This window comes from Pleurodeles waltl, chromosome 6 (assembly GCF_031143425.1).
Source record: "Pleurodeles waltl isolate 20211129_DDA chromosome 6, aPleWal1.hap1.20221129, whole genome shotgun sequence".
Lineage (NCBI taxonomy): Eukaryota > Metazoa > Chordata > Amphibia > Caudata > Salamandridae > Pleurodeles > Pleurodeles waltl.
The window spans coordinates 385,322,979-385,346,555 of record NC_090445.1 but is presented as its reverse complement, the minus strand read 5'-3'; the positions used below and the strand labels follow the sequence as shown (position 1 = coordinate 385,346,555).

The 23,577-nt window shown below is 40.2% G+C and overlaps 10 non-coding genes across 10 annotated transcripts; all 10 read left to right on the top strand.

Moving 5' to 3' along the window:
• Nucleotides 1-691: 691 nt before the first annotated feature.
• Nucleotides 692-786, top strand: TRNAI-UAU (transfer RNA isoleucine (anticodon UAU)). The gene is made up of 2 exons: nucleotides 692-729; nucleotides 751-786. It is a non-coding gene; the product is annotated as a tRNA-Ile (tRNA).
• A 2,309-nt stretch (nucleotides 787-3,095) lies between these two features.
• TRNAI-UAU (transfer RNA isoleucine (anticodon UAU)) lies at nucleotides 3,096-3,190 on the top strand. Its single transcript has 2 exons — nucleotides 3,096-3,133; nucleotides 3,155-3,190. It is a non-coding gene; the product is annotated as a tRNA-Ile (tRNA).
• Nucleotides 3,191-5,499: 2,309 nt separating this feature from the next.
• TRNAI-UAU (transfer RNA isoleucine (anticodon UAU)) lies at nucleotides 5,500-5,594 on the top strand. Its single transcript has 2 exons — nucleotides 5,500-5,537; nucleotides 5,559-5,594. It is a non-coding gene; the product is annotated as a tRNA-Ile (tRNA).
• A 2,309-nt stretch (nucleotides 5,595-7,903) lies between these two features.
• TRNAI-UAU (transfer RNA isoleucine (anticodon UAU)) lies at nucleotides 7,904-7,998 on the top strand. The gene is made up of 2 exons: nucleotides 7,904-7,941; nucleotides 7,963-7,998. It is a non-coding gene; the product is annotated as a tRNA-Ile (tRNA).
• Nucleotides 7,999-10,307: 2,309 nt separating this feature from the next.
• TRNAI-UAU (transfer RNA isoleucine (anticodon UAU)) lies at nucleotides 10,308-10,402 on the top strand. Its single transcript has 2 exons — nucleotides 10,308-10,345; nucleotides 10,367-10,402. It is a non-coding gene; the product is annotated as a tRNA-Ile (tRNA).
• Nucleotides 10,403-12,711: 2,309 nt separating this feature from the next.
• On the top strand, nucleotides 12,712-12,806 carry TRNAI-UAU (transfer RNA isoleucine (anticodon UAU)). The gene is made up of 2 exons: nucleotides 12,712-12,749; nucleotides 12,771-12,806. It is a non-coding gene; the product is annotated as a tRNA-Ile (tRNA).
• Nucleotides 12,807-15,115: 2,309 nt separating this feature from the next.
• Nucleotides 15,116-15,210, top strand: TRNAI-UAU (transfer RNA isoleucine (anticodon UAU)). The gene is made up of 2 exons: nucleotides 15,116-15,153; nucleotides 15,175-15,210. It is a non-coding gene; the product is annotated as a tRNA-Ile (tRNA).
• Nucleotides 15,211-17,519: 2,309 nt separating this feature from the next.
• Nucleotides 17,520-17,614, top strand: TRNAI-UAU (transfer RNA isoleucine (anticodon UAU)). The gene is made up of 2 exons: nucleotides 17,520-17,557; nucleotides 17,579-17,614. It is a non-coding gene; the product is annotated as a tRNA-Ile (tRNA).
• A 2,309-nt stretch (nucleotides 17,615-19,923) lies between these two features.
• Nucleotides 19,924-20,018, top strand: TRNAI-UAU (transfer RNA isoleucine (anticodon UAU)). Its single transcript has 2 exons — nucleotides 19,924-19,961; nucleotides 19,983-20,018. It is a non-coding gene; the product is annotated as a tRNA-Ile (tRNA).
• A 2,309-nt stretch (nucleotides 20,019-22,327) lies between these two features.
• Nucleotides 22,328-22,422, top strand: TRNAI-UAU (transfer RNA isoleucine (anticodon UAU)). The gene is made up of 2 exons: nucleotides 22,328-22,365; nucleotides 22,387-22,422. It is a non-coding gene; the product is annotated as a tRNA-Ile (tRNA).
• The last annotated feature ends 1,155 nt before the right edge of the window (nucleotides 22,423-23,577 follow it).

Here is a 23,577-nt window from a genome sequence, read left to right as displayed (position 1 = left end):
TGAAGGAAAGACATTCTTCTGGGCTCTCCATGAAAGACTAACTTTCTAATAAACACAACACCCTCTATTTTATTTAATGTATTTGCTACAATGGATTAGCCAGATGGGATCATCTAACGATTTCTGGATGTGTCTCGAAAGGGAGCGTAATTATACTGGGAGCAGTGCTGACCTTCAAAAACCAACATGATCGGACTTTGACGATGGTGGGATTTGTATCCACACATGCAGAGCACACTGTATGGGCAGTCCGCCACCTTAACCACTCACCCACTTCATCCACCCTGTAACAGGATTTAAAGCATTTGTACACACGAGGTACTCTGTTGACACTAGTCTGTAGCTAAAATGAAAACAGTTGAAGTAAGATATCCAACTACCCACCTTCCCCCAACTTGGGTCCAACATATCATTTTCTGGCTAAATTCCTCCTTTGTGCTTATGAGACATAACAATTAGATTCCCCTAGACTTTGTCGGAACTGACGAGATATAATTGAATGTGGTTTTCAAAAGACTGAATTTTATGTTACAGGACAATTATAGAATCTTTTCCGGTTCCACTGTAATTGTAGTAATCAGGGTAACATGTTTGCATGTGAGCTGATCTTGCATACGGTATGTTGATGACGATCCTGTCGTCTACTAAGTCACCTCTAGGTGGCGCAGTTGGACTCATGGTGTATGTGTGCGCTCCAGTGGCGCAATCGGTTAGCGCGCGGTACTTATACAGCAGTACTTGCACTGAGCCATGCCGAGGTTGTGAGTTCGAGCCTCACCTGGAGCAACTGCATTATCTTTTTTAAATCATTTCAATGAAAGGAAAAATTAAACTCAGATTAAATATGGCGCTTGCTAAAGATTATTTACTTCTATTCAGAATCTTCCTGTCTAACTCCTCCGGGTCCCTAGGATCACATCGCCTTCGGGACGATTCGTTTCACTGCATTATGATGTGCTGACTTGTGAACTATGCATTCACATCAGTGTATTCAAAAAGAAATTTGCTAAATAACAAGAATAATAAAAACAGTATAGTCGCATGAATAGCCATAAATTGAAGAGCTGCAAAAAATGTTGATCAACCAAATTGAATAAAATATAACTCATATAAATGGCAAAAGGATAGCATCATCACACAAAGGCCTTAGCCAAATATGCTATTCCTCTAAAGTAGATTGTACCTCTTGTGTGCTGTGATTGTTCCTCCAATACAAAATTCATTTTTAATTTGTCTGCAATTTTGAAAAATAATGCCTGCTAGAAGTCAACTTTTTAAAATGATTTCATTCATGACACGTATTTCTCTAACCTGTGATTGTGGTCCATGCTCAATTTCTCTTTTCCTCATCCCCATCCTGATTCTACTTCTTGAGACACCAGGTTCACTTCTTTATCCACCCCAACCAATCAAGGTCACCAAATCTATCAAACAAGTCTGCCTGCATTCACTTTCACTTTAAGTACAAGATAAGTTGTATCATTTGAACAGAGAGCATGAGAAAAGGATGTTTATGGTGAGTGGTGGCTGGGGTTTTGAGGATTCACCTCATTTTCCTGAGAGCCGAGGTATCTGGGAGCTATAGTGTTTTGAGAGGAAAGAAATTAAAATCTCCAAGGTGCCACTGCTCGAGCCCTATAACGCTCGTTATGTGGAAGCAGATTGAGCAGAAAGAGAGGTCAGATACTCGCTCAACCTTTCCAAGGGACGGTAAACATTGAGTTATTATCTGGTTTTGCCTAGCAGGGTGAGAACAGCGTTTGTCAGGCGTTTGTCAGGCAATCGGAAGGGGAGACGAATGAGTCGTAGTTCTCTGGTATTATTCAAGTCTTCTTGCTAAGATAAAAGCAGAAAAGGGAACGTTGACAATAAGCAAGCTTAAAACGAGGTGTGATTCCTAGGTGAAATAACTTGAAAAGAGTTAAGATTTAAAAGATAAACAGAAGATCCTGATGAGGATTGAACTCGTGTCCCCTGGTTCCAAAAAATCAGTGCTTTGCCACTGAGCTACAAAGCCGGAGGATTTCCATATCTCAGAGTGCCATATGTAGTCTTAAGGCAGAATGTGGCCAGCTGTGAGTTTCAGAGTATGAGTGGAAGCCTATGTACTTATGAATGTCAACATATAGGCACACATTAAACTACATTCTTAAGGCACTTTTCGTGGAAGGTGGCAAAACTCTATATTCTTAGGAGAATATTAAAGAACTCACATTACTCAGGATATGGATATCAGTAGTTAGTATCTCTGCAATCTGAGACATTTACAGGAAACTACTCATCAGAAGGGATATGTCAGTGCAGGGCAGACATAAATAAATGGCTCTTCAAACAGCTGACACTTTAGTAGTAAGAGCTGCTTTCTATTCCTTCCAGATATCCAAACTAAGTAGAAGGCCATGCTTGAAGGAAAGACATTCTTCTGGGCTCTCCATGAAAGACTAACTTTCTAATAAACACAACACCCTCTATTTTATTTAATGTATTTGCTACAATGGATTAGCCAGATGGGATCATCTAACGATTTCTGGATGTGTCTCGAAAGGGAGCGTAATTATACTGGGAGCAGTGCTGACCTTCAAAAACCAACATGATCGGACTTTGACGATGGTGGGATTTGTATCCACACATGCAGAGCACACTGTATGGGCAGTCCGCCACCTTAACCACTCACCCACTTCATCCACCCTGTAACAGGATTTAAAGCATTTGTACACACGAGGTACTCTGTTGACACTAGTCTGTAGCTAAAATGAAAACAGTTGAAGTAAGATATCCAACTACCCACCTTCCCCCAACTTGGGTCCAACATATCATTTTCTGGCTAAATTCCTCCTTTGTGCTTATGAGACATAACAATTAGATTCCCCTAGACTTTGTCGGAACTGACGAGATATAATTGAATGTGGTTTTCAAAAGACTGAATTTTATGTTACAGGACAATTATAGAATCTTTTCCGGTTCCACTGTAATTGTAGTAATCAGGGTAACATGTTTGCATGTGAGCTGATCTTGCATACGGTATGTTGATGACGATCCTGTCGTCTACTAAGTCACCTCTAGGTGGCGCAGTTGGACTCAGGGTGTATGTGTGAGCTCCAGTGGCGCAATCGGTTAGCGTGCGGTACTTATACAGCAGTACTTGCACTGAGCCATGCCGAGGTTGTGAGTTCGAGCCTCACCTGGAGCAACTGCATTATCTTTTTTAAATCATTTCAATGAAAGGAAAAATTAAACTCAGATTAAAGATGGCGCTTGCTAAAGATTATTTACTTCTATTCAGAATCTTCCTGTCTAACTCCTCCGGGTCCCTAGGATCACATCGCCTTCGGGACGATTCGTTTCACTGCATTATGATGTGCTGACTTGTGAACTATGCATTCACATCAGTGTATTCAAAAAGAAATTTGCTAAATAACAAGAATAATAAAAACAGTATAGTCGCATGAATAGCCATAAATTGAAGAGCTGCAAAAAATGTTGATCAACCAAATTGAATAAAATATAACTCATATAAATGGCAAAAGGATAGCATCATCACACAAAGGCCTTAGCCAAATATGCTATTCCTCTAAAGTAGATTGTACCTCTTGTGTGCTGTGATTGTTCCTCCAATACAAAATTCATTTTTAATTTGTCTGCAATTTTGAAAAATAATGCCTGCTAGAAGTCAACTTTTTAAAATGATTTCATTCATGACACGTATTTCTCTAACCTGTGATTGTGGTCCATGCTCAATTTCTCTTTTCCTCATCCCCATCCTGATTCTACTTCTTGAGACACCAGGTTCACTTCTTTATCCACCCCAACCAATCAAGGTCACCAAATCTATCAAACAAGTCTGCCTGCATTCACTTTCACTTTAAGTACAAGATAAGTTGTATCATTTGAACAGAGAGCATGAGAAAAGGATGTTTATGGTGAGTGGTGGCTGGGGTTTTGAGGATTCACCTCATTTTCCTGAGAGCCGAGGTATCTGGGAGCTATAGTGTTTTGAGAGGAAAGAAATTAAAATCTCCAAGGTGCCACTGCTCGAGCCCTATAACGCTCGTTATGTGGAAGCAGATTGAGCAGAAAGAGAGGTCAGATACTCGCTCAACCTTTCCAAGGGACGGTAAACATTGAGTTATTATCTGGTTTTGCCTAGCAGGGTGAGAACAGCGTTTGTCAGGCGTTTGTCAGGCAATCGGAAGGGGAGACGAATGAGTCGTAGTTCTCTGGTATTATTCAAGTCTTCTTGCTAAGATAAAAGCAGAAAAGGGAACGTTGACAATAAGCAAGCTTAAAACGAGGTGTGATTCCTAGGTGAAATAACTTGAAAAGAGTTAAGATTTAAAAGATAAACAGAAGATCCTGATGAGGATTGAACTCGTGTCCCCTGGTTCCAAAAAATCAGTGCTTTGCCACTGAGCTACAAAGCCGGAGGATTTCCATATCTCAGAGTGCCATATGTAGTCTTAAGGCAGAATGTGGCCAGCTGTGAGTTTCAGAGTATGAGTGGAAACCTATGTACTTATGAATGTCAACATATAGGCACACATTAAACTACATTCTTAAGGCACTTTTCGTGGAAGGTGGCAAAACTCTATATTCTTAGGAGAATATTAAAGAACTCACATTACTCAGGATATGGATATCAGTAGTTAGTATCTCTGCAATCTGAGACATTTACAGGAAACTACTCATCAGAAGGGATATGTCAGTGCAGGGCAGACATAAATAAATGGCTCTTCAAACAGCTGACACTTTAGTAGTAAGAGCTGCTTTCTATTCCTTCCAGATATCCAAACTAAGTAGAAGGCCATGCTTGAAGGAAAGACATTCTTCTGGGCTCTCCATGAAAGACTAACTTTCTAATAAACACAACACCCTCTATTTTATTTAATGTATTTGCTACAATGGATTAGCCAGATGGGATCATCTAACGATTTCTGGATGTGTCTCGAAAGGGAGCGTAATTATACTGGGAGCAGTGCTGACCTTCAAAAACCAACATGATCGGACTTTGACGATGGTGGGATTTGTATCCACACATGCAGAGCACACTGTATGGGCAGTCCGCCACCTTAACCACTCACCCACTTCATCCACCCTGTAACAGGATTTAAAGCATTTGTACACACGAGGTACTCTGTTGACACTAGTCTGTAGCTAAAATGAAAACAGTTGAAGTAAGATATCCAACTACCCACCTTCCCCCAACTTGGGTCCAACATATCATTTTCTGGCTAAATTCCTCCTTTGTGCTTATGAGACATAACAATTAGATTCCCCTAGACTTTGTCGGAACTGACGAGATATAATTGAATGTGGTTTTCAAAAGACTGAATTTTATGTTACAGGACAATTATAGAATCTTTTCCGGTTCCACTGTAATTGTAGTAATCAGGGTAACATGTTTGCATGTGAGCTGATCTTGCATACGGTATGTTGATGACGATCCTGTCGTCTACTAAGTCACCTCTAGGTGGCGCAGTTGGACTCAGGGTGTATGTGTGCGCTCCAGTGGCGCAATCGGTTAGCGCGCGGTACTTATACAGCAGTACTTGCACTGAGCCATGCCGAGGTTGTGAGTTCGAGCCTCACCTGGAGCAACTGCATTATCTTTTTTAAATCATTTCAATGAAAGGAAAAATTAAACTCAGATTAAAGATGGCGCTTGCTAAAGATTATTTACTTCTATTCAGAATCTTCCTGTCTAACTCCTCCGGGTCCCTAGGATCACATCGCCTTCGGGACGATTCGTTTCACTGCATTATGATGTGCTGACTTGTGAACTATGCATTCACATCAGTGTATTCAAAAAGAAATTTGCTAAATAACAAGAATAATAAAAACAGTATAGTCGCATGAATAGCCATAAATTGAAGAGCTGCAAAAAATGTTGATCAACCAAATTGAATAAAATATAACTCATATAAATGGCAAAAGGATAGCATCATCACACAAAGGCCTTAGCCAAATATGCTATTCCTCTAAAGTAGATTGTACCTCTTGTGTGCTGTGATTGTTCCTCCAATACAAAATTCATTTTTAATTTGTCTGCAATTTTGAAAAATAATGCCTGCTAGAAGTCAACTTTTTAAAATGATTTCATTCATGACACGTATTTCTCTAACCTGTGATTGTGGTCCATGCTCAATTTCTCTTTTCCTCATCCCCATCCTGATTCTACTTCTTGAGACACCAGGTTCACTTCTTTATTCACCCCAACCAATCAAGGTCACCAAATCTATCAAACAAGTCTGCCTGCATTCACTTTCACTTTAAGTACAAGATAAGTTGTATCATTTGAACAGAGAGCATGAGAAAAGGATGTTTATGGTGAGTGGTGGCTGGGGTTTTGAGGATTCACCTCATTTTCCTGAGAGCCGAGGTATCTGGGAGCTATAGTGTTTTGAGAGGAAAGAAATTAAAATCTCCAAGGTGCCACTGCTCGAGCCCTATAACGCTCGTTATGTGGAAGCAGATTGAGCAGAAAGAGAGGTCAGATACTCGCTCAACCTTTCCAAGGGACGGTAAACATTGAGTTATTATCTGGTTTTGCCTAGCAGGGTGAGAACAGCGTTTGTCAGGCGTTTGTCAGGCAATCGGAAGGGGAGACGAATGAGTCGTAGTTCTCTGGTATTATTCAAGTCTTCTTGCTAAGATAAAAGCAGAAAAGGGAACGTTGACAATAAGCAAGCTTAAAACGAGGTGTGATTCCTAGGTGAAATAACTTGAAAAGAGTTAAGATTTAAAAGATAAACAGAAGATCCTGATGAGGATTGAACTCGTGTCCCCTGGTTCCAAAAAATCAGTGCTTTGCCACTGAGCTACAAAGCCGGAGGATTTCCATATCTCAGAGTGCCATATGTAGTCTTAAGGCAGAATGTGGCCAGCTGTGAGTTTCAGAGTATGAGTGGAAACCTATGTACTTATGAATGTCAACATATAGGCACACATTAAACTACATTCTTAAGGCACTTTTCGTGGAAGGTGGCAAAACTCTATATTCTTAGGAGAATATTAAAGAACTCACATTACTCAGGATATGGATATCAGTAGTTAGTATCTCTGCAATCTGAGACATTTACAGGAAACTACTCATCAGAAGGGATATGTCAGTGCAGGGCAGACATAAATAAATGGCTCTTCAAACAGCTGACACTTTAGTAGTAAGAGCTGCTTTCTATTCCTTCCAGATATCCAAACTAAGTAGAAGGCCATGCTTGAAGGAAAGACATTCTTCTGGGCTCTCCATGAAAGACTAACTTTCTAATAAACACAACACCCTCTATTTTATTTAATGTATTTGCTACAATGGATTAGCCAGATGGGATCATCTAACGATTTCTGGATGTGTCTCGAAAGGGAGCGTAATTATACTGGGAGCAGTGCTGACCTTCAAAAACCAACATGATCGGACTTTGACGATGGTGGGATTTGTATCCACACATGCAGAGCACACTGTATGGGCAGTCCGCCACCTTAACCACTCACCCACTTCATCCACCCTGTAACAGGATTTAAAGCATTTGTACACACGAGGTACTCTGTTGACACTAGTCTGTAGCTAAAATGAAAACAGTTGAAGTAAGATATCCAACTACCCACCTTCCCCCAACTTGGGTCCAACATATCATTTTCTGGCTAAATTCCTCCTTTGTGCTTATGAGACATAACAATTAGATTCCCCTAGACTTTGTCGGAACTGACGAGATATAATTGAATGTGGTTTTCAAAAGACTGAATTTTATGTTACAGGACAATTATAGAATCTTTTCCGGTTCCACTGTAATTGTAGTAATCAGGGTAACATGTTTGCATGTGAGCTGATCTTGCATACGGTATGTTGATGACGATCCTGTCGTCTACTAAGTCACCTCTAGGTGGCGCAGTTGGACTCATGGTGTATGTGTGCGCTCCAGTGGCGCAATCGGTTAGCGCGCGGTACTTATACAGCAGTACTTGCACTGAGCCATGCCGAGGTTGTGAGTTCGAGCCTCACCTGGAGCAACTGCATTATCTTTTTTAAATCATTTCAATGAAAGGAAAAATTAAACTCAGATTAAATATGGCGCTTGCTAAAGATTATTTACTTCTATTCAGAATCTTCCTGTCTAACTCCTCCGGGTCCCTAGGATCACATCGCCTTCGGGACGATTCGTTTCACTGCATTATGATGTGCTGACTTGTGAACTATGCATTCACATCAGTGTATTCAAAAAGAAATTTGCTAAATAACAAGAATAATAAAAACAGTATAGTCGCATGAATAGCCATAAATTGAAGAGCTGCAAAAAATGTTGATCAACCAAATTGAATAAAATATAACTCATATAAATGGCAAAAGGATAGCATCATCACACAAAGGCCTTAGCCAAATATGCTATTCCTCTAAAGTAGATTGTACCTCTTGTGTGCTGTGATTGTTCCTCCAATACAAAATTCATTTTTAATTTGTCTGCAATTTTGAAAAATAATGCCTGCTAGAAGTCAACTTTTTAAAATGATTTCATTCATGACACGTATTTCTCTAACCTGTGATTGTGGTCCATGCTCAATTTCTCTTTTCCTCATCCCCATCCTGATTCTACTTCTTGAGACACCAGGTTCACTTCTTTATCCACCCCAACCAATCAAGGTCACCAAATCTATCAAACAAGTCTGCCTGCATTCACTTTCACTTTAAGTACAAGATAAGTTGTATCATTTGAACAGAGAGCATGAGAAAAGGAAGTTTATGGTGAGTGGTGGCTGGGGTTTTGAGGATTCACCTCATTTTCCTGAGAGCCGAGGTATCTGGGAGCTATAGTGTTTTGAGAGGAAATAAATTAAAATCTCCAAGGTGCCACTGCTCGAGCCCTATAACGCTCGTTATGTGGAAGCAGATTGAGCAGAAAGAGAGGTCAGATACTCGCTCAACCTTTCCAAGGGACGGTAAACATTGAGTTATTATCTGGTTTTGCCTAGCAGGGTGAGAACAGCGTTTGTCAGGCGTTTGTCAGGCAATCGGAAGGGGAGACGAATGAGTCGTAGTTCTCTGGTATTATTCAAGTCTTCTTGCTAAGATAAAAGCAGAAAAGGGAACGCTGACAATAAGCAAGCTTAAAACGAGGTGTGATTCCTAGGTGAAATAACTTGAAAAGAGTTAAGATTTAAAAGATAAACAGAAGATCCTGATGAGGATTGAACTCGTGTCCCCTGGTTCCAAAAAATCCGTGCTTTGCCACTGAGCTACAAAGCCGGAGGATTTCCATATCTCAGAGTGCCATATGTAGTCTTAAGGCAGAATGCGGCCAGCTGTGAGTTTCAGAGTATGAGTGGAAACCTATGTACTTATGAATGTCAACATATAGGCACACATTAAACTACTTTCTTAAGGCACTTTTCGTGGAAGGTGGCAAAACTCTATATTCTTAGGAGAATATTAAAGAACTCACATTACTCAGGATATGGATATCAGTAGTTAGTATCTCTGCAATCTGAGACATTTACAGGAAACTAATCATCAGAAGGGATATGTCAGTGCAGGGCAGACATAAATAAATGGCTCTTCAAACAGCTGACACTTTAGTAGTAAGAGCTGCTTTCTATTCCTTCCAGATATCCAAACTAAGTAGAAGGCCATGCTTGAAGGAAAGACATTCTTCTGGGCTCTCCATGAAAGACTAACTTTCTAATAAACACAACACCCTCTATTTTATTTAATGTATTTGCTACAATGGATTAGCCAGATGGGATCATCTAACGATTTCTGGATGTGTCTCGAAAGAGAGCGTAATTATACTGGGAGCAGTGCTGACCTTCAAAAACCAACATGATCGGACTTTGACGATGGTGGGATTTGTATCCACACATGCAGAGCACACTGTATGGGCAGTCCGCCACCTTAACCACTCACCCACTTCATCCACCCTGTAACAGGATTTAAAGCATTTGTACACACGAGGTACTCTGTTGACACTAGTCTGTAGCTAAAATGAAAACAGTTGAAGTAAGATATCCAACTACCCACCTTCCCCCAACTTGGGTCCAACATATCATTTTCTGGCTAAATTCCTCCTTTGTGCTTATGAGACATAACAATTAGATTCCCCTAGACTTTGTCGGAACTGACGAGATATAATTGAATGTGGTTTTCAAAAGACTGAATTTTATGTTACAGGACAATTATAGAATCTTTTCCGGTTCCACTGTAATTGTAGTAATCAGGGTAACATGTTTGCATGTGAGCTGATCTTGCATACGGTATGTTGATGACGATCCTGTCGTCTACTAAGTCACCTCTAGGTGGCGCAGTTGGACTCATGGTGTATGTGTGAGCTCCAGTGGCGCAATCGGTTAGCGCGCGGTACTTATACAGCAGTACTTGCACTGAGCCATGCCGAGGTTGTGAGTTCGAGCCTCACCTGGAGCAACTGCATTATCTTTTTTAAATCATTTCAATGAAAGGAAAAATTAAACTCAGATTAAAGATGGCGCTTGCTAAAGATTATTTACTTCTATTCAGAATCTTCCTGTCTAACTCCTCCGGGTCCCTAGGATCACATCGCCTTCGGGACGATTCGTTTCACTGCATTATGATGTGCTGACTTGTGAACTATGCATTCACATCAGTGTATTCAAAAAGAAATTTGCTAAATAACAAGAATAATAAAAACAGTATAGTCGCATGAATAGCCATAAATTGAAGAGCTGCAAAAAATGTTGATCAACCAAATTGAATAAAATATAACTCATATAAATGGCAAAAGGATAGCATCATCACACAAAGGCCTTAGCCAAATATGCTATTCCTCTAAAGTAGATTGTACCTCTTGTGTGCTGTGATTGTTCCTCCAATACAAAATTCATTTTTAATTTGTCTGCAATTTTGAAAAATAATGCCTGCTAGAAGTCAACTTTTTAAAATGATTTCATTCATGACACGTATTTCTCTAACCTGTGATTGTGGTCCATGCTCAATTTCTCTTTTCCTCATCCCCATCCTGATTCTACTTCTTGAGACACCAGGTTCACTTCTTTATCCACCCCAACCAATCAAGGTCACCAAATCTATCAAACAAGTCTGCCTGCATTCACTTTCACTTTAAGTACAAGATAAGTTGTATCATTTGAACAGAGAGCATGAGAAAAGGATGTTTATGGTGAGTGGTGGCTGGGGTTTTGAGGATTCACCTCATTTTCCTGAGAGCCGAGGTATCTGGGAGCTATAGTGTTTTGAGAGGAAAGAAATTAAAATCTCCAAGGTGCCACTGCTCGAGCCCTATAACGCTCGTTATGTGGAAGCAGATTGAGCAGAAAGAGAGGTCAGATACTCGCTCAACCTTTCCAAGGGACGGTAAACATTGAGTTATTATCTGGTTTTGCCTAGCAGGGTGAGAACAGCGTTTGTCAGGCGTTTGTCAGGCAATCGGAAGGGGAGACGAATGAGTCGTAGTTCTCTGGTATTATTCAAGTCTTCTTGCTAAGATAAAAGCAGAAAAGGGAACGTTGACAATAAGCAAGCTTAAAACGAGGTGTGATTCCTAGGTGAAATAACTTGAAAAGAGTTAAGATTTAAAAGATAAACAGAAGATCCTGATGAGGATTGAACTCGTGTCCCCTGGTTCCAAAAAATCAGTGCTTTGCCACTGAGCTACAAAGCCGGAGGATTTCCATATCTCAGAGTGCCATATGTAGTCTTAAGGCAGAATGTGGCCAGCTGTGAGTTTCAGAGTATGAGTGGAAACCTATGTACTTATGAATGTCAACATATAGGCACACATTAAACTACATTCTTAAGGCACTTTTCGTGGAAGGTGGCAAAACTCTATATTCTTAGGAGAATATTAAAGAACTCACATTACTCAGGATATGGATATCAGTAGTTAGTATCTCTGCAATCTGAGACATTTACAGGAAACTACTCATCAGAAGGGATATGTCAGTGCAGGGCAGACATAAATAAATGGCTCTTCAAACAGCTGACACTTTAGTAGTAAGAGCTGCTTTCTATTCCTTCCAGATATCCAAACTAAGTAGAAGGCCATGCTTGAAGGAAAGACATTCTTCTGGGCTCTCCATGAAAGACTAACTTTCTAATAAACACAACACCCTCTATTTTATTTAATGTATTTGCTACAATGGATTAGCCAGATGGGATCATCTAACGATTTCTGGATGTGTCTCGAAAGGGAGCGTAATTATACTGGGAGCAGTGCTGACCTTCAAAAACCAACATGATCGGACTTTGACGATGGTGGGATTTGTATCCACACATGCAGAGCACACTGTATGGGCAGTCCGCCACCTTAACCACTCACCCACTTCATCCACCCTGTAACAGGATTTAAAGCATTTGTACACACGAGGTACTCTGTTGACACTAGTCTGTAGCTAAAATGAAAACAGTTGAAGTAAGATATCCAACTACCCACCTTCCCCCAACTTGGGTCCAACATATCATTTTCTGGCTAAATTCCTCCTTTGTGCTTATGAGACATAACAATTAGATTCCCCTAGACTTTGTCGGAACTGACGAGATATAATTGAATGTGGTTTTCAAAAGACTGAATTTTATGTTACAGGACAATTATAGAATCTTTTCCGGTTCCACTGTAATTGTAGTAATCAGGGTAACATGTTTGCATGTGAGCTGATCTTGCATACGGTATGTTGATGACGATCCTGTCGTCTACTAAGTCACCTCTAGGTGGCGCAGTTGGACTCATGGTGTATGTGTGAGCTCCAGTGGCGCAATCGGTTAGCGCGCGGTACTTATACAGCAGTACTTGCACTGAGCCATGCCGAGGTTGTGAGTTCGAGCCTCACCTGGAGCAACTGCATTATCTTTTTTAAATCATTTCAATGAAAGGAAAAATTAAACTCAGATTAAAGATGGCGCTTGCTAAAGATTATTTACTTCTATTCAGAATCTTCCTGTCTAACTCCTCCGGGTCCCTAGGATCACATCGCCTTCGGGACGATTCGTTTCACTGCATTATGATGTGCTGACTTGTGCACTATGCATTCACATCAGTGTATTCAAAAAGAAATTTGCTAAATAACAAGAATAATAAAAACAGTATAGTCGCATGAATAGCCATAAATTGAAGAGCTGCAAAAAATGTTGATCAACCAAATTGAATAAAATATAACTCATATAAATGGCAAAAGGATAGCATCATCACACAAAGGCCTTAGCCAAATATGCTATTCCTCTAAAGTAGATTGTACCTCTTGTGTGCTGTGATTGTTCCTCCAATACAAAATTCATTTTTAATTTGTCTGCAATTTTGAAAAATAATGCCTGCTAGAAGTCAACTTTTTAAAATGATTTCATTCATGACACGTATTTCTCTAACCTGTGATTGTGGTCCATGCTCAATTTCTCTTTTCCTCATCCCCATCCTGATTCTACTTCTTGAGACACCAGGTTCACTTCTTTATCCACCCCAACCAATCAAGGTCACCAAATCTATCAAACAAGTCTGCCTGCATTCACTTTCACTTTAAGTACAAGATAAATTGTATCATTTGAACAGAGAGCATGAGAAAAGGAAGTTTATGGTGAGTGGTGGCTGGGGTTTTGAGGATTCACCTCATTTTCCTGAGAGCCGAGGTATCTGGGAGCTATAGTGTTTTGAGAGGAAAGAAATTAAAATCTCCAAGGTGCCACTGCTCGAGCCCTATAACGCTCGTTATGTGGAAGCAGATTGAGCAGAAAGAGAGGTCAGATACTCGCTCAACCTTTCCAAGGGACGGTAAACATTGAGTTATTATCTGGTTTTGCCTAGCAGGGTGAGAACAGCGTTTGTCAGGCGTTTGTCAGGCAATCGGAAGGGGAGACGAATGAGTCGTAGTTCTCTGGTATTATTCAAGTCTTCTTGCTAAGATAAAAGCAGAAAAGGGAACGTTGACAATAAGCAAGCTTAAAACGAGGTGTGATTCCTAGGTGAAATAACTTGAAAAGAGTTAAGATTTAAAACATAAACAGAAGATCCTGATGAGGATTGAACTCGTGTCCCCTGGTTCCAAAAAATCCGTGCTTTGCCACTGAGCTACAAAGCCGGAGGATTTCCATATCTCAGAGTGCCATATGTAGTCTTAAGGCAGAATGCGGCCAGCTGTGAGTTTCAGAGTATGAGTGGAAACCTATGTACTTATGAATGTCAACATATAGGCACACATTAAACTACATTCTTAAGGCACTTTTCGTGGAAGGTGGCAAAACTCTATATTCTTAGGAGAATATTAAAGAACTCACATTACTCAGGATATGGATATCAGTAGTTAGTATCTCTGCAATCTGAGACATTTACAGGAAACTAATCATCAGAAGGGATATGTCAGTGCAGGGCAGACATAAATAAATGGCTCTTCAAACAGCTGACACTTTAGTAGTAAGAGCTGCTTTCTATTCCTTCCAGATATCCAAACTAAGTAGAAGGCCATGCTTGAAGGAAAGACATTCTTCTGGGCTCTCCATGAAAGACTAACTTTCTAATAAACACAACACCCTCTATTTTATTTAATGTATTTGCTACAATGGATTAGCCAGATGGGATCATCTAACGATTTCTGGATGTGTCTCGAAAGGGAGCGTAATTATACTGGGAGCAGTGCTGACCTTCAAAAACCAACAAGATCGGACTTTGACGATGGTGGGATTTGTATCCACACATGCAGAGCACACTGTATGGGCAGTCCGCCACCTTAACCACTCACCCACTTCATCCACCCTGTAACAGGATTTAAAGCATTTGTACACACGAGGTACTCTGTTGACACTAGTCTGTAGCTAAAATGAAAACAGTTGAAGTAAGATATCCAACTACCCACCTTCCCCCAACTTGGGTCCAACATATCATTTTCTGGCTAAATTCCTCCTTTGTGCTTATGAGACATAACAATTAGATTCCCCTAGACTTTGTCGGAACTGACGAGATATAATTGAATGTGGTTTTCAAAAGACTGAATTTTATGTTACAGGACAATTATAGAATCTTTTCCGGTTCCACTGTAATTGTAGTAATCAGGGTAACATGTTTGCATGTGAGCTGATCTTGCATACGGTATGTTGATGACGATCCTGTCGTCTACTAAGTCACCTCTAGGTGGCGCAGTTGGACTCAGGGTGTATGTGTGAGCTCCAGTGGCGCAATCGGTTAGCGTGCGGTACTTATACAGCAGTACTTGCACTGAGCCATGCCGAGGTTGTGAGTTCGAGCCTCACCTGGAGCAACTGCATTATCTTTTTTAAATCATTTCAATGAAAGGAAAAATTAAACTCAGATTAAAGATGGCGCTTGCTAAAGATTATTTACTTCTATTCAGAATCTTCCTGTCTAACTCCTCCGGGTCCCTAGGATCACATCGCCTTCGGGACGATTCGTTTCACTGCATTATGATGTGCTGACTTGTGAACTATGCATTCACATCAGTGTATTCAAAAAGAAATTTGCTAAATAACAAGAATAATAAAAACAGTATAGTCGCATGAATAGCCATAAATTGAAGAGCTGCAAAAAATGTTGATCAACCAAATTGAATAAAATATAACTCATATAAATGGCAAAAGGATAGCATCATCACACAAAGGCCTTAGCCAAATATGCTATTCCTCTAAAGTAGATTGTACCTCTTGTGTGCTGTGATTGTTCCTCCAATACAAAATTCATTTTTAATTTGTCTGCAATTTTGAAAAATAATGCCTGCTAGAAGTCAACTTTTTAAAATGATTTCATTCATGACACGTATTTCTCTAACCTGTGATTGTGGTCCATGCTCAATTTCTCTTTTCCTCATCCCCATCCTGATTCTACTTCTTGAGACACCAGGTTCACTTCTTTATCCACCCCAACCAATCAAGGTCACCAAATCTATCAAACAAGTCTGCCTGCATTCACTTTCACTTTAAGTACAAGATAAGTTGTATCATTTGAACAGAGAGCATGAGAAAAGGATGTTTATGGTGAGTGGTGGCTGGGGTTTTGAGGATTCACCTCATTTTCCTGAGAGCCGAGGTATCTGGGAGCTATAGTGTTTTGAGAGGAAAGAAATTAAAATCTCCAAGGTGCCACTGCTCGAGCCCTATAACGCTCGTTATGTGGAAGCAGATTGAGCAGAAAGAGAGGTCAGATACTCGCTCAACCTTTCCAAGGGACGGTAAACATTGAGTTATTATCTGGTTTTGCCTAGCAGGGTGAGAACAGCGTTTGTCAGGCGTTTGTCAGGCAATCGGAAGGGGAGACGAATGAGTCGTAGTTCTCTGGTATTATTCAAGTCTTCTTGCTAAGATAAAAGCAGAAAAGGGAACGTTGACAATAAGCAAGCTTAAAACGAGGTGTGATTCCTAGGTGAAATAACTTGAAAAGAGTTAAGATTTAAAAGATAAACAGAAGATCCTGATGAGGATTGAACTCGTGTCCCCTGGTTCCAAAAAATCAGTGCTTTGCCACTGAGCTACAAAGCCGGAGGATTTCCATATCTCAGAGTGCCATATGTAGTCTTAAGGCAGAATGTGGCCAGCTGTGAGTTTCAGAGTATGAGTGGAAACCTATGTACTTATGAATGTCAACATATAGGCACACATTAAACTACATTCTTAAGGCACTTTTCGTGGAAGGTGGCAAAACTCTATATTCTTAGGAGAATATTAAAGAACTCACATTACTCAGGATATGGATATCAGTAGTTAGTATCTCTGCAATCTGAGACATTTACAGGAAACTACTCATCAGAAGGGATATGTCAGTGCAGGGCAGACATAAATAAATGGCTCTTCAAACAGCTGACACTTTAGTAGTAAGAGCTGCTTTCTATTCCTTCCAGATATCCAAACTAAGTAGAAGGCCATGCTTGAAGGAAAGACATTCTTCTGGGCTCTCCATGAAAGACTAACTTTCTAATAAACACAACACCCTCTATTTTATTTAATGTATTTGCTACAATGGATTAGCCAGATGGGATCATCTAACGATTTCTGGATGTGTCTCGAAAGGGAGCGTAATTATACTGGGAGCAGTGCTGACCTTCAAAAACCAACATGATCGGACTTTGACGATGGTGGGATTTGTATCCACACATGCAGAGCACACTGTATGGGCAGTCCGCCACCTTAACCACTCACCCACTTCATCCACCCTGTAACAGGATTTAAAGCATTTGTACACACGAGGTACTCTGTTGACACTAGTCTGTAGCTAAAATGAAAACAGTTGAAGTAAGATATCCAACTACCCACCTTCCCCCAACTTGGGTCCAACATATCATTTTCTGGCTAAATTCCTCCTTTGTGCTTATGAGACATAACAATTAGATTCCCCTAGACTTTGTCGGAACTGACGAGATATAATTGAATGTGGTTTTCAAAAGACTGAATTTTATGTTACAGGACAATTATAGAATCTTTTCCGGTTCCACTGTAATTGTAGTAATCAGGGTAACATGTTTGCATGTGAGCTGATCTTGCATACGGTATGTTGATGACGATCCTGTCGTCTACTAAGTCACCTCTAGGTGGCGCAGTTGGACTCAGGGTGTATGTGTGAGCTCCAGTGGCGCAATCGGTTAGCGTGCGGTACTTATACAGCAGTACTTGCACTGAGCCATGCCGAGGTTGTGAGTTCGAGCCTCACCTGGAGCAACTGCATTACCTTTTTTAAATCATTTCAATGAAAGGAAAAATTAAACTCAGATTAAAGATGGCGCTTGCTAAAGATTATTTACTTCTATTCAGAATCTTCCTGTCTAACTCCTCCGGGTCCCTAGGATCACATCGCCTTCGGGACGATTCGTTTCACTGCATTATGATGTGCTGACTTGTGAACTATGCATTCACATCAGTGTATTCAAAAAGAAATTTGCTAAATAACAAGAATAATAAAAACAGTATAGTCGCATGAATAGCCATAAATTGAAGAGCTGCAAAAAATGTTGATCAACCAAATTGAATAAAATATAACTCATATAAATGGCAAAAGGATAGCATCATCACACAAAGGCCTTAGCCAAATATGCTATTCCTCTAAAGTAGATTGTACCTCTTGTGTGCTGTGATTGTTCCTCCAATACAAAATTCATTTTTAATTTGTCTGCAATTTTGAAAAATAATGCCTGCTAGAAGTCAACTTTTTAAAATGATTTCATTCATGACACGTATTTCTCTAACCTGTGATTGTGGTCCATGCTCAATTTCTCTTTTCCTCATCCCCATCCTGATTCTACTTCTTGAGACACCAGGTTCACTTCTTTATCCACCCCAACCAATCAAGGTCACCAAATCTATCAAACAAGTCTGCCTGCATTCACTTTCACTTTAAGTACAAGATAAGTTGTATCATTTGAACAGAGAGCATGAGAAAAGGATGTTTATGGTGAGTGGTGGCTGGGGTTTTGAGGATTCACCTCATTTTCCTGAGAGCCGAGGTATCTGGGAGCTATAGTGTTTTGAGAGGAAAGAAATTAAAATCTCCAAGGTGCCACTGCTCGAGCCCTATAACGCTCGTTATGTGGAAGCAGATTGAGCAGAAAGAGAGGTCAGATACTCGCTCAACCTTTCCAAGGGACGGTAAACATTGAGTTATTATCTGGTTTTGCCTAGCAGGGTGAGAACAGCGTTTGTCAGGCGTTTGTCAGGCAATCGGAAGGGGAGACGAATGAGTCGTAGTTCTCTGGTATTATTCAAGTCTTCTTGCTAAGATAAAAGCAGAAAAGGGAACGTTGACAATAAGCAAGCTTAAAACGAGGTGTGATTCCTAGGTGAAATAACTTGAAAAGAGTTAAGATTTAAAAGATAAACAGAAGATCCTGATGAGGATTGAACTCGTGTCCCCTGGTTCCAAAAAATCAGTGCTTTGCCACTGAGCTACAAAGCCGGAGGATTTCCATATCTCAGAGTGCCATATGTAGTCTTAAGGCAGAATGTGGCCAGCTGTGAGTTTCAGAGTATGAGTGGAAACCTATGTACTTATGAATGTCAACATATAGGCACACATTAAACTACATTCTTAAGGCACTTTTCGTGGAAGGTGGCAAAACTCTATATTCTTAGGAGAATATTAAAGAACTCACATTACTCAGGATATGGATATCAGTAGTTAGTATCTCTGCAATCTGAGACATTTACAGGAAACTACTCATCAGAAGGGATATGTCAGTGCAGGGCAGACATAAATAAATGGCTCTTCAAACAGCTGACACTTTAGTAGTAAGAGCTGCTTTCTATTCCTTCCAGATATCCAAACTAAGTAGAAGGCCATGCTTGAAGGAAAGACATTCTTCTGGGCTCTCCATGAAAGACTAACTTTCTAATAAACACAACACCCTCTATTTTATTTAATGTATTTGCTACAATGGATTAGCCAGATGGGATCATCTAACGATTTCTGGATGTGTCTCGAAAGGGAGCGTAATTATACTGGGAGCAGTGCTGACCTTCAAAAACCAACATGATCGGACTTTGACGATGGTGGGATTTGTATCCACACATGCAGAGCACACTGTATGGGCAGTCCGCCACCTTAACCACTCACCCACTTCATCCACCCTGTAACAGGATTTAAAGCATTTGTACACACGAGGTACTCTGTTGACACTAGTCTGTAGCTAAAATGAAAACAGTTGAAGTAAGATATCCAACTACCCACCTTCCCCCAACTTGGGTCCAACATATCATTTTCTGGCTAAATTCCTCCTTTGTGCTTATGAGACATAACAATTAGATTCCCCTAGACTTTGTCGGAACTGACGAGATATAATTGAATGTGGTTTTCAAAAGACTGAATTTTATGTTACAGGACAATTATAGAATCTTTTCCGGTTCCACTGTAATTGTAGTAATCAGGGTAACATGTTTGCATGTGAGCTGATCTTGCATACGGTATGTTGATGACGATCCTGTCGTCTACTAAGTCACCTCTAGGTGGCGCAGTTGGACTCAGGGTGTATGTGTGAGCTCCAGTGGCGCAATCGGTTAGCGTGCGGTACTTATACAGCAGTACTTGCACTGAGCCATGCCGAGGTTGTGAGTTCGAGCCTCACCTGGAGCAACTGCATTACCTTTTTTAAATCATTTCAATGAAAGGAAAAATTAAACTCAGATTAAAGATGGCGCTTGCTAAAGATTATTTACTTCTATTCAGAATCTTCCTGTCTAACTCCTCCGGGTCCCTAGGATCACATCGCCTTCGGGACGATTCGTTTCACTGCATTATGATGTGCTGACTTGTGAACTATGCATTCACATCAGTGTATTCAAAAAGAAATTTGCTAAATAACAAGAATAATAAAAACAGTATAGTCGCATGAATAGCCATAAATTGAAGAGCTGCAAAAAATGTTGATCAACCAAATTGAATAAAATATAACTCATATAAATGGCAAAAGGATAGCATCATCACACAAAGGCCTTAGCCAAATATGCTATTCCTCTAAAGTAGATTGTACCTCTTGTGTGCTGTGATTGTTCCTCCAATACAAAATTCATTTTTAATTTGTCTGCAATTTTGAAAAATAATGCCTGCTAGAAGTCAACTTTTTAAAATGATTTCATTCATGACACGTATTTCTCTAACCTGTGATTGTGGTCCATGCTCAATTTCTCTTTTCCTCATCCCCATCCTGATTCTACTTCTTGAGACACCAGGTTCACTTCTTTATCCACCCCAACCAATCAAGGTCACCAAATCTATCAAACAAGTCTGCCTGCATTCACTTTCACTTTAAGTACAAGATAAGTTGTATCATTTGAACAGAGAGCATGAGAAAAGGATGTTTATGGTGAGTGGTGGCTGGGGTTTTGAGGATTCACCTCATTTTCCTGAGAGCCGAGGTATCTGGGAGCTATAGTGTTTTGAGAGGAAAGAAATTAAAATCTCCAAGGTGCCACTGCTCGAGCCCTATAACGCTCGTTATGTGGAAGCAGATTGAGCAGAAAGAGAGGTCAGATACTCGCTCAACCTTTCCAAGGGACGGTAAACATTGAGTTATTATCTGGTTTTGCCTAGCAGGGTGAGAACAGCGTTTGTCAGGCGTTTGTCAGGCAATCGGAAGGGGAGACGAATGAGTCGTAGTTCTCTGGTATTATTCAAGTCTTCTTGCTAAGATAAAAGCAGAAAAGGGAACGTTGACAATAAGCAAGCTTAAAACGAGGTGTGATTCCTAGGTGAAATAACTTGAAAAGAGTTAAGATTTAAAAGATAAACAGAAGATCCTGATGAGGATTGAACTCGTGTCCCCTGGTTCCAAAAAATCAGTGCTTTGCCACTGAGCTACAAAGCCGGAGGATTTCCATATCTCAGAGTGCCATATGTAGTCTTAAGGCAGAATGTGGCCAGCTGTGAGTTTCAGAGTATGAGTGGAAACCTATGTACTTATGAATGTCAACATATAGGCACACATTAAACTACATTCTTAAGGCACTTTTCGTGGAAGGTGGCAAAACTCTATATTCTTAGGAGAATATTAAAGAACTCACATTACTCAGGATATGGATATCAGTAGTTAGTATCTCTGCAATCTGAGACATTTACAGGAAACTACTCATCAGAAGGGATATGTCAGTGCAGGGCAGACATAAATAAATGGCTCTTCAAACAGCTGACACTTTAGTAGTAAGAGCTGCTTTCTATTCCTTCCAGATATCCAAACTAAGTAGAAGGCCATGCTTGAAGGAAAGACATTCTTCTGGGCTCTCCATGAAAGACTAACTTTCTAATAAACACAACACCCTCTATTTTATTTAATGTATTTGCTACAATGGATTAGCCAGATGGGATCATCTAACGATTTCTGGATGTGTCTCGAAAGGGAGCGTAATTATACTGGGAGCAGTGCTGACCTTCAAAAACCAACATGATCGGACTTTGACGATGGTGGGATTTGTATCCACACATGCAGAGCACACTGTATGGGCAGTCCGCCACCTTAACCACTCACCCACTTCATCCACCCTGTAACAGGATTTAAAGCATTTGTACACACGAGGTACTCTGTTGACACTAGTCTGTAGCTAAAATGAAAACAGTTGAAGTAAGATATCCAACTACCCACCTTCCCCCAACTTGGGTCCAACATATCATTTTCTGGCTAAATTCCTCCTTTGTGCTTATGAGACATAACAATTAGATTCCCCTAGACTTTGTCGGAACTGACGAGATATAATTGAATGTGGTTTTCAAAAGACTGAATTTTATGTTACAGGACAATTATAGAATCTTTTCCGGTTCCACTGTAATTGTAGTAATCAGGGTAACATGTTTGCATGTGAGCTGATCTTGCATACGGTATGTTGATGACGATCCTGTCGTCTACTAAGTCACCTCTAGGTGGCGCAGTTGGACTCATGGTGTATGTGTGAGCTCCAGTGGCGCAATCGGTTAGCGCGCGGTACTTATACAGCAGTACTTGCACTGAGCCATGCCGAGGTTGTGAGTTCGAGCCTCACCTGGAGCAACTGCATTATCTTTTTTAAATCATTTCAATGAAAGGAAAAATTAAACTCAGATTAAATATGGCGCTTGCTAAAGATTATTTACTTCTATTCAGAATCTTCCTGTCTAACTCCTCCGGGTCCCTAGGATCACATCGCCTTCGGGACGATTCGTTTCACTGCATTATGATGTGCTGACTTGTGAACTATGCATTCACATCAGTGTATTCAAAAAGAAATTTGCTAAATAACAAGAATAATAAAAACAGTATAGTCGCATGAATAGCCATAAATTGAAGAGCTGCAAAAAATGTTGATCAACCAAATTGAATAAAATATAACTCATATAAATGGCAAAAGGATAGCATCATCACACAAAGGCCTTAGCCAAATATGCTATTCCTCTAAAGTAGATTGTACCTCTTGTGTGCTGTGATTGTTCCTCCAATACAAAATTCATTTTTAATTTGTCTGCAATTTTGAAAAATAATGCCTGCTAGAAGTCAACTTTTTAAAATGATTTCATTCATGACACGTATTTCTCTAACCTGTGATTGTGGTCCATGCTCAATTTCTCTTTTCCTCATCCCCATCCTGATTCTACTTCTTGAGACACCAGGTTCACTTCTTTATCCACCCCAACCAATCAAGGTCACCAAATCTATCAAACAAGTCTGCCTGCATTCACTTTCACTTTAAGTACAAGATAAGTTGTATCATTTGAACAGAGAGCATGAGAAAAGGATGTTTATGGTGAGTGGTGGCTGGGGTTTTGAGGATTCACCTCATTTTCCTGAGAGCCGAGGTATCTGGGAGCTATAGTGTTTTGAGAGGAAAGAAATTAAAATCTCCAAGGTGCCACTGCTCGAGCCCTATAACGCTCGTTATGTGGAAGCAGATTGAGCAGAAAGAGAGGTCAGATACTCGCTCAACCTTTCCAAGGGACGGTAAACATTGAGTTATTATCTGGTTTTGCCTAGCAGGGTGAGAACAGCGTTTGTCAGGCGTTTGTCAGGCAATCGGAAGGGGAGACGAATGAGTCGTAGTTCTCTGGTATTATTCAAGTCTTCTTGCTAAGATAAAAGCAGAAAAGGGAACGTTGACAATAAGCAAGCTTAAAACGAGGTGTGATTCCTAGGTGAAATAACTTGAAAAGAGTTAAGATTTAAAAGATAAAC